The 10,604-nt window shown below is 35.6% G+C and overlaps 1 pseudogene; it reads right to left on the bottom strand.

Moving 5' to 3' along the window:
* Positions 1 to 2,241: 2,241 nt before the first annotated feature.
* On the bottom strand, positions 2,242 to 2,359 carry LOC116087831 (annotated as a pseudogene).
* Between the last annotated feature and the right edge of the window lie 8,245 nt (positions 2,360 to 10,604).

Consider the following 10,604-nt stretch of genomic DNA (forward strand, 5'->3'; position numbering starts at 1 on the left):
ACAAAATAAAACAAGCAAATGAAAAAAGACTGGTATTCATAAAGAGTAGAGACAAATATCAGGATATCATACCAGGTATGGATGAAACAATTACTTATTAAAGGAAATGTTAAGATAAAAATATTTAAGGAGGGAATTTTCATGTTTTAATTTTTGAATTTTTTAAATTAACAAACAAAATAGATGAGAATGTTTTAAATGTTGACTATGTGCACTACTCTATTTTTGTCAGCCAATCACAGATTCCCATCATTTTATGTAAGTAGTAGTGTTTAGTTTTTCACTGTCTTGTATACAAGAGATACCCAATTTACTCTTCTAGAGAGTGGCGTATCATTTTGGTCCAATATGGATTAAGAAATTAGTAGTAGAGAGCTGTTTAAAGTCCATAAAGTCTACTAGATCTGTGATGAAGATTATTTTTAAAACTTCTTTGTTGAGTTTCATCTGCACTATAAAACTATGGTTGAGAGGAAAATGATCCACATATTTTACATCTAGACTGTATCATTCTATATGTTCAGTAGTATTTTTTCATGATGTTATATACACCAAACCCACACACTCACACACACGCACACACACACACCCCCCCCACACACACACACATACAAACACATAAATACACACACACGGAGGGCATTTACATCTTCTTGACTGGCTACATTTTTTATTAATAATCAGCGTCTTTATTTTAACAAATTGTATCATAATTCTCATTTTATAGTTTATGGAATACCTATTCTTTGCTTCCACTTATTTATGATATTCCATTCTTTGAATTTCAATCAACTATGATATGGTTCCATTCTTTGAATTTCAATCAACTATGATACGGTTGGACATATAACATGTTCTCTTCTATAACGATTTTTCAGTTTGAATGTTTGCTGATTTACTCATTTGGACATGGCTGTGTCCTAGTTATGCCTTCCAGGGTTGTTTCTTCTATGTCACTGATTTCCACATTGTTTGAACTTCTTTTTTTTCTTCCTCCTTGTATAGTATTCCTTTTCTTTAATGGTGTGTTAGTAGCCATGAATTTCTTTAGTTTTTGCTAATATTTGGCAAATTATTTCTCCATCAAGTACAAAAGAAAGGAGAAACTTGGTTGGCAGTTATTTATCTTCATGAATTGAAATATGACATTCCATGTTTTTTGTAACTTTCAGGATTATAGCAGAGAAGTCTGATATCATTCTGACAGATTTATTTCTGAAGATGAATTAGATGTTTCATTTACAGCATTTGTAATGTTTCTCTGTTCTATAGCCTTAACATTTTAATGGGGAAAATCTTGGAGACTTTTTTAGATTGTATCTACCTGGAGTAATAAATCAATTCAGGAGTCTAGATAGAGTCTTATTAAAATTCAAGCCCTCAACTTGTGAGTTCATATCGTTCCCACAACTGGGAGACTTATCTGTTTATTTTCATATCCCTTCAGCTTTGATCAAAGCACTGTATTCTGCTGTGTGGGTTCTTTGGTTTCATCTCTTTTTATAGTCTCAAGTTCTTGGAGGTTACAGTCTCATTTGATTATTTCTTTATGTCCTTTATTGTTCCCAGAATGTGAGAGATCTTCTGCTTCCATTTTACCAGCAATGTTCTTCTCTTTGTTTGATGTCTATAACAATGTTTTCCTCTGTGTTTTATTTAATTGACAGACTCATTTCCAAAATTTGCATTTGGTTCTTTTTCAAAATGTCAATTTCAAAGTGGAATATTTCCTCAATGTTGTTCAATTTCTTGTCTATTCAGCTAACTTTACTATCTACATTGCAAAATTTTGTATCTGGAAGACTGATTGATTTCTTTCTTTCTTTCTTTCTTTCTTTTTTAAATTGTCTTTAAGATTGCCAAACACTTTGTAAAGATTGTTGACTATTTTTCAATATAAGGTATTGAATTTTATCTGATATTTTATTTCTATATCTTTTGTTTCAGTTGGTGAGACATTTTGGGCTTAGTACACACTCTTGCCTTTCCACTCTGTTTCTTATTGTTACAATTTGCACATGTTAGGAGGCAACTCTGTTAATTTTATTTCCTTTTACAACTATTTACATTGTTTTATTTTTTGGATCATGTTTAATAACAGATCTTAATTTTAATTTCTTTCTTGCTTTGGAGGGAGAAGTAGTCATTGCCCAGAGGCACAGACATATAACAACATGCCTGGCATGAAAAAAGACTGAAGTGGATACTTTAATTAAATGCTCAATAAGAATTTATTTTTTAAGTCTATAGCACCTGGTATTCCCATGTGGTCTCCCATCCAAGTACTAACTAGACCCAACCCTGCTTAGCTTCCGAGATCAGACGAGATCAGTGCGTTCAGTGTGGTATAGCCATAGACCAATAAGAATATTATTGAGAAAATGTAATTTTAAATATTATCATGTAATGAAAATGGAATTAGGAAGTAAAAAGGAGAAGAAATGAGTAAAAGGAAAGAGCAATAAAGGAGAAATCAAAGGAATCTAAGCTGATTGTAGATAAATGAAAACAGGGACACAATATAACTGTTCAGAGAAAAAGGATCGTAAATCTAACAAAGCAAGAGAAAGTAATAAGGAAACAAGAAACCATAATAAAAGCTGAAGATTTAAAAACAATGTGTAAGATAAAAGTGAATAATGTAAAATGTCCATGAAAATGTCTTCTTTGATGAAATGGGTATATGTAGGAGCCAGGATATTCTTTGGAGTTGCTTCTGATAGTACATGAACAGATAGATAGACACTTATGTCCCAGGAACTCAAAGCATTTAGTCCAGAAAAGTCTGTTTCAAAACTTCCTTCTGCCATATTCCCCAAAGGGCTTCATCTCTGTGCATGGCTCAGGCAGTACAATGCATGCCATGCCTGCCCCTCCAACCTCAGAATAAGACTCTTATGTGCGTATGCTTGGCCAGTTGTGCTAGGGACTATACATCTCTGGAGGGGATTCCAGATTCTGAAGTTCTGGGAGCCATGAAAGAGGCCCTGGGATTTATCATGCTGTTGGAAAATCTGTAAATTGGCTCAGGTATTAAGGATTCTACCAGGACTGCAACCTCCACCTGTGCCTCTCTGTGTCTAGTGACTTTCTGTTTAGGTCAGTGTCTGTGGATGTTCACAGAACTCTCCAATTTTCTTTTCTCTGTGCCTCTGAAAAGTGGGGCTTGTGGTCCAGAAACTTAGAAATGCACTGTTTTCTGCTCATCCACTTGCTGGTTAGTAACAGAGAGTTTGGCTTGCTCTAGGGGATTGAGTCTCTTTCTCAGGGTTGTCTTCACCTTGTAGTTCAACCATCTCAGATTTTGGTTTGGATCAATTTTCATATTTATTCAGAATCCAGGTTCAAGTTAGAGGTACCAAGGCTTATTGTACTCTTTCTTTTATAAAATTAGGAAAATTACATCTCCTCTGTAATGAAGGGTTTTTATTTTTTTGTATTATACACTTTTTGAAGATCAGATATAAAGCCTTAGCTGAGAGTTAAGCTGAAATTTGCACATCAGGAATCAAACATTCTGATATCCTGCACAAGTACATGTGTTCTTCATTGGTCCATTGTTTCAGTGGCTAAAGGCAGGCATGCCATCCTTCATAAGCACTAAGGATTGATGACAACTCTGAGGAGCTGGAGTGGAGATGGTAGAGGTTGTAGAATTTAAAAGTGTATGCTTCTCTCAAGTTTTTTAAATCCAAATAAAGAAAATCTCAACTGCTTTCTCAATATCTCTATCATTGCAATCATTTTCCTGAAGGAAAATGAACAAACATTTATTCACTCCAAATAGGACACTAAGGACAGCCTAAAGAAGTAATGCCTCCCAAGCTTAACTTGATGAACAAAAAGTTGATCAGGGTTGAATAGGAGCATGTGTGTTTTAAAGGCATCTGACTCCCTTAAAACACCACCCCGTATGGAGCATGCAGCAGCTTCCTTTTCACTTTGCACAACTCCACCGACTAGTCCAGAATCTGTTAACAATTATGTGACCATGGGAGGAGGGGGGGTCTCATGATTCCTGTAAATTTTGTTTTCTACTTCAGCCTTTCTCTTCTACCCAGCAGGGAACATTTAACAATAGAGAAAACAGCTATACAGAACACTTACCCATGTTGATCAAACAAGTATTTATTTCTAGGGTTTATTTTTCTGTAATATCATGTACACATATGTGTATATGCCAACAAAAATTAAAAGTCTTTGTTCTATAAGGAATCAGCTGTGCTTACATGCTTAAATATGTGTATGCATGCATATACAACAAATGCCCACAGACACACACACATACACCTTCTAGACATTAGTGTACTGTTAGACACGCCCTTGATATTAGAAGTTCTAGTACCTTGCAGCTTTAACTAATTTCTTTAAATTTGGATTTTCACTTCAATCATGTTTTTAAAAGTTTTTCTGTCCAAATAAATAGGTTAAGAAAAAAAAAGTTTAGCAAGTCTTGGTTGTTACAACATTGGGAATTCCAAAAAGACAGCTCTCAGGAGGTAACTTCTGAGTGGCAGATTATTTTGTGTGCCCAGGTCCTTGGTAATGCAGACTGGTCTGACAGTGAAAGTTTATTCTGACAATATATTTTTTTGTCAATGCATGCTTTTCCTTTCCTGGAGAAAACAATGTAAGTACCTGTGGGAGCTACAGGTTTGAGTGACCTAATTCCAATATAAACGTTTGATATTATATACAAACAATAGCAATATCTGGTCTTCTCTGGTATAACATATCTCAGCACAACATGGAAAACTGCTCTTGGTCCCATGGACTGGAGTCTTATGCTTCCCTCTCATCAGTTTTTTGTGTGACTGTTCTCTGCAGTAAAGCTTAACTTTATGTTATAGATTTTTTTTTATTTTGAAATATATAGTTAATATACTTGAAGTTATTTAAAATTTATATTGAGAAAAACATATATTATCAGTATTGCTGTAGACAAGCATCTACATAAGACTCTTTTTTTTTTTATTTGCAATAAGTTTAGTGCTCTTCATAACTTTTCAAGTTCAAAACACAGAAACAAATGGGGAAGCAAGACAGAAAAAAATTACTGGCATCATGTGTAAAGTAGAGGATTGCAAATTTGATCTTCAATAGGAGGAGAGGACCTCGGCCCTGTGAAGGTTCTATGCCCCAGTGTAGGGGAATGCCAGGGCCAATAAGTGGGAGAGGGTGGGGTGGCAGGCATGGGGAGGGGAGAGGCAACAGGGGTTTGTTCTTGTTGGTTTTGTTTGTTTGTTTTTTGGAGGGGAAACTGGGAAAGGAGATTACGTGTAAATAAATTTACGTGTAAATAAAGAAAATATCAAAAAAAAGTATCTCAATTTTGAATAGAAATGCTATGCAGAATCTATATCAATTTAGAATGAATTTTTTGCAACTTATTGATGACTTGTTTTATTGTTGGTTGATTAGATTATCATTTCTATGTTTTAAAATGTAATTTTACATATGTTATAGATTTTTAAATTATTTTTTCTGTGCATTGTTTAGAGAATCATCAATCCCTGAGGAGGTCTGGGGGATTCTCTACACCTTTCTTCTATTTCTCTCTCAATAAAGACTTCTGTCATTTGCCCTTTGCCATAGGTTTATATTCTTCGAACTTACAAATGTTTCTCCTCAATAACAATGAATTTAAACAATTCACATATTCATTCTTTGGCTGCTTTCTTATCGGTTCTTATAATGTTGAAGTTTTAGTTGAACCAATTGCTGATCTTAGCACAAAGGCTGCAGTGACCTTTTCTTCCCCAAATTTAGAAGCTATTATACAGATTCATAACTCAATTGATCCTATTATATCAATGGCCACCCAAGAAGCCACCAGAATCAAGAGTGAATTAGAGCAACTGATGTGTGATTGATCTCTTCATATTGGATAGTGCTGGGGTAGTGGCAGTTCTGATAATTAGATTTCCTTAATTAGGATCACTCCTTTGAAGCCACTTGCTACCAGGCCTTGTAGAAATTGTATCAAATACTTGGGGAATGCACATATAGAAAAGGCTAGTGAGTTTTTTGAGATTTGTTAAATAATCTGTGAAGATTCTGTATGGTAATGTAATCTGGTAAGGTAAAAGTATGCAAATTTTATATTTGTATTTAAAGTCTACACTGAATTATCCTCATATAGCAGAAATAACTCCGATGCTTGCTGAAAGCACATACTCTGGTAATCAGAGGGACTTTGTCATGCCAGTAGACTTTGCTGAGAACTGGTTTCTGCTGATTTTTATTTTTACTTTTCCTTCCTTCTTTCCTTTATTCTTTCCTCTCTGTCTTTCTTTTTATCTCTGTCTCTGTCTCTGTCTCTGTCTCTCTGTCTCTCTCTCTCTCTCTCTCTCTCTCTCTCTCACACACACACACACACACACACACACACACACACACAAACACACACATTTTTATGGCCCAGTTTTTGTAATATATAAGGCTTGGTAAACACCAGGTTAAATTAACTTTTCTTTGCTAGATTTCTTCTGATTTAAAACGTATCAAAATGGTGATTATTATAACTTTTATGTTTCTGTGGTAAGATGCCATGAACAAGGAAACTTACAGAAGAAAGGGTTTTTTGTTGTTGTTGTTGTTTTTTAGGGTTTTTAAAGGGTGAGAGAACATCATGGTTACAAGAAGTAGGATGCTTTGTGGTTACAAGAGTGGGAGTCTGAAAGCACATCTTTTATGAGAAACGCAAAACAGAGAGAGGGATACAGAGAATGATGTAAGACTTTTGAAACCTCAAAGCTCTTCTACAATGAGGAAATTCTTCAGGACATATTTCTTAGATCTCCCAGGCAGTGATACTCACTAGAGACCAAGTGCTCAAATGCCAAAGTCTGTAGGACACTCTTTATTTAAATCACTATATGTAGAACACTTACATTGCATCTAATTATAGAACAATTTTAACTGTTAAATGTAAGCATTTCACACAGCTTCCATATTTTTCACCTTAGCAGTAGTAAAAAGGTTTTTGTTTTAGGTTGGATTAAACAGATCCCTAAGATAATCATTTGTGTGCAACGTGATCCATTAAAGAATTTTTTCTTGTAGGAAGAGAAGAATTGAGGCTACTAAGCAGATACAAAGAAAATTTCTAAATAGTACTTAAAACAATGGTTGCAACCATCACAGATGTTAAGCTGAAGCTAACCAAAAAAAGGAACTAGCAGTGTTGAGAAACTGCGAATGGGTAGTAATCATGGGGTCTGTGAAATGTAATGAATTGTTCTAGCATCCTCTGTACCTTGGAGAAAAAAAACATTAAAGGCAGAAAGCGATTCACCACCAATCAAAGGATAAGTATAATTCCCTGTATGTGACAATCACAAGCATAGACAAGTTGATTTCTCTATTTCACTAAATAATTAATGAAACTGAGCAGACCTGTGAAAGGAGAATGGGGCCATCTGAGATGAAGCACTCCCACCTACATTAGTAGCTTTCTTTGAGATTTCTAAAATATGAATCAATTTTTTTCCTTTGTGTTATAGCCTAGTACTTACCCCATGCTTGAAGATCATACCTAGCCTTAAAGGATATCAGGTCATGTAATATTTCCTGAACAAACAACAATAAAGCAATGATTAAATCATATGTTAACCCATCAAAAGAATTATGGGCACTGCCAGGAGGGGAAAACAATCCTACCTTATAGATTCAGGCAGAACCTAGCTTCTGTATCCAAGCAGGCATCGAGGGAGTTATAGGACACAGATGCTGAAAGCAATGATCCTAAGGGATGGAGAATAAAGTTAGATGAGTGAGACTTTACTGATGCAGGGTTGCTCTTCCACATCATAGCACTGATGGTGCTGCTGAAAGGATCATCCCATACAACTCTTACAGATCATTATGATGTCAAGTGGAGATATGAAGACAATTTTCATGTCAAATGACAGAGAAGTTTCAGGTTCTGGTACTAATGAATAGAAAAGAAAAAAAGGCTCAGAAGTGGATAGGATATCTAGAGCTAGGAACACCATACATTGCAGGAGCCTGGAAAGAATCTTCTGTTTATATAGTGTAAAACACTCAAGAATGGCTACTTTTTTTCCAGTTCATTATGACTCTGATACCAGGAATGTGAGGATTTAGCATGATATGCAACAAAATATCAGGGCCACACTGAGTCCATGTTTCCATCTAAATAATTCACAGGACAATGCCTCCTGAGAACAAGATGTACACTCTTATAAGACCAAGTCAAGTGTATGAACTGCAAAGCAGATTATCCCACCTCCCAAAAAAAATCATAACTTTGTTACCAAAACTCCAGTTTTCATTCAATTTTTTCTTCTCTAATCCATTAACAGAAACTGGGTCTCTGCTGGGAACTACCCTCTGATACCTTGGGAAATATATATGGTAATGATACCTTCAGAGTGTCCCCAAAGAGATCAGACCAGCTGTGCTGGAAGTGGCAAGTACATCAAAGGCCTTTGGGAGACAATTCTCTTCAGTTCCCCTGTGTATCTACATCTCTGGCAGCAGAGCCTTGATTGCATTTGTTCTCTGTGTTATCTTTTCAAGAATGCTTGTTTAGCAAAGAGCAGTGAAAAAGACAGCCAAAGTCTCTGGGGAACAAAGCATCTAGGACATTGTCATCCTGTGAGATGTAGGGCAGAGAGAGTGCTCTTTGTTTGAAGGTCTGTATTCTCCTTAGCTTATTTTAGAGTTCTTAATAAGGTCTCTAAAAGTTCCAGAGATCTTACTTCTCCATGAGTTCTTTAATGTGAACCATTCTGAAGTATGAAGTGTCATTGCTTCTCCACCTACTCACAGAGGTAAGGAAATTTCATATTTGGTTTGTTTCTCTGAGTCTGGAAACAACTTATTTTACATTGAAATACTCTTTGGAAAAACATATTTGCTGATATTAAAGGTTACTAATATTGATGATTCCAGAAGAATAGAGTATGATCCTAGAATATTAGGAAGAGACCTTCTTTTGGAAACCTGTTGAAGAATATAGGCTCAAAGCCCTAGGGCAAAAAATTCATTCAAGTGTCTGGATTCCTTGTGAAATTTCACAACATGCACCAGAGAATTAAATGATTTTCAGAAAATGTCCCATAGTTTTATGTATGATACAAGAGGAATTATTTAGCCACTTGTCATTATGTGACAATAGAATCAAACGCATAGTTCCATGTTTCCCTCCACCAAGAAGTTCCTTTGGAAATTACCAATTTCAATCTATGTGAAGATAGGATTTGTTCCATCAAGGTGAGACAGAAATAATCTACTTTTTAAGAATTCCAGGATCCATGCATCTGTTACAAATCTTGTACCTGTGACTCTTCATCACACAGACTTTTTACAATATTGGATGATCCACTGATAGGATCTGCCATAATATGAAGAGACAACATATCACTGAGACCTGCTGACCCTGATGTCAGCTTAAGTACACTGGACCAAACACACATAACCTAACTTTCTATATCTCTATTTTTTTCTAGGTTGTTTCTCTGAGGTGTTTATTCATGGTGACAAAAACAATTAACACATAAATATATCCCTGCATATTTGTGAGTTGCAGTTGCCTGTAACAGTAATGAAGGCTGAGAACAATTTTAAAGAAGAATAAACAAATCACATGTAGTTTTTTTTTTTTGTCTTTTTTTTTTTTTTTTTTTTTTTTTTTTTTTTTTGGTTTTTCAAGACAGGGTTTCTCTGTGTAGCCTTGGCTGTCCTGGAACTCTGTAGACCAGGCTGGCCTCGAACTCAGAAATCTGCCTGCCTCTGCCTCCCAAGTGATGGGATTAAAGGTGTGCGCCACCACCGCCCGGCTAACATGTAGTTTTTATGACATCCAATGGCAAGAAAAACTTACCAAAAAGAAAAAGAAAATATCAGCTGGTGGTCCTCTAAAGTGGGAAGAACATAGTTCCTCAGGGAAGAGCACCTTTAAATGGTAAAATTCTCTCCAGAGACAGGATGTTTTAAACTCACGAAGGTCAGGTTTTCTTTTTACATAGTATGCTCGTTTTTGTGGTGAACAAGTCAAATAGTAATTTTATAATCTCTGAGAAAAGTACACTAATTCCTGGAAATATTCCATGTAATCTCCTGGAAGGGAGGTTCATGGAGCCATTCAATCATCTGCAAAGAGACGAGTGGCCTGAGGTAGAGATAAGGAGTTCTAGTTGGCAGTGGCACAAACCCTTGCTGATGGAAGCAACGGATATAGACTTGCTTTATATTTGGAGGCACACAGGGCAATGAGCACTGAAAAGGCCATCTATACATAAGGCATGTAAAATAAAAATAAATAAATTTTATAAAATATAATGCTACATGTACTACAGTAGCTAATGTATTAACATTCATTTACCCATATGTTTTAACTATCATATTGTGAGATTATTGAAAGTTAAGTCTTATCTTAGATTTTATGTGTGACCATAATGTCCTAGGGTTACAGAAATCGGGTTGAAAAAGCTTTAACCACAGATACCTCAAAAATGGCTGGAGTTGGCTACCTATCCTTTCCCAACTTGTCACTATAAAGCCACTCCACCACTGTAGGAAGCCATTTCATAAGCACATCGCCATTAAAAGATGGCATTTGGCTTGCCGTTAGTATC

This window comes from Mastomys coucha, unplaced genomic scaffold (genome assembly GCF_008632895.1).
Source record: "Mastomys coucha isolate ucsf_1 unplaced genomic scaffold, UCSF_Mcou_1 pScaffold13, whole genome shotgun sequence".
Classification (NCBI taxonomy): domain Eukaryota; kingdom Metazoa; phylum Chordata; class Mammalia; order Rodentia; family Muridae; genus Mastomys; species Mastomys coucha.